Raw genomic sequence first — 376 nt, 5'->3', positions numbered from 1 at the left:
GCCCTCCCTCCTCTCCCTCTCCCGGCTGTGCCCGTGCCCTCCCTCCTCTTTCTCCCCCGGCTCCCCCCATCCTGCCCATGAGGTCTCTGCCCGCCACCCGCCTCCAACCCAACACATGCCCCACCCCTGCCCTGCAGCCGAGTCCATTGGGAGGGCAGGGCAGGGACTTGGACCCTCCTTGAGCCCCCCACACCGCTCTTTCTGGGGTACTGACGCTCCACACCGCTCTTTCTGGGGTGCTGATGCCCCCACACACACACCGCTCTTTCTGGAGTGCTGACATGCCCCCACACACACACCGCTCTTTCTGGAGTGCTGATGTGCCCCCCCACACACACCGCTCTTTCTGGGGGGCTGACATGCTCCACACACACAC

The sequence above is a fragment of the Dipodomys ordii genome, unplaced genomic scaffold (assembly GCF_000151885.1).
Source record: "Dipodomys ordii isolate 6190 unplaced genomic scaffold, Dord_2.0 Scaffold174, whole genome shotgun sequence".
Classification (NCBI taxonomy): Eukaryota; Metazoa; Chordata; class Mammalia; order Rodentia; family Heteromyidae; genus Dipodomys; species Dipodomys ordii.
Note: the sequence above shows the minus strand (reverse complement) of the source record.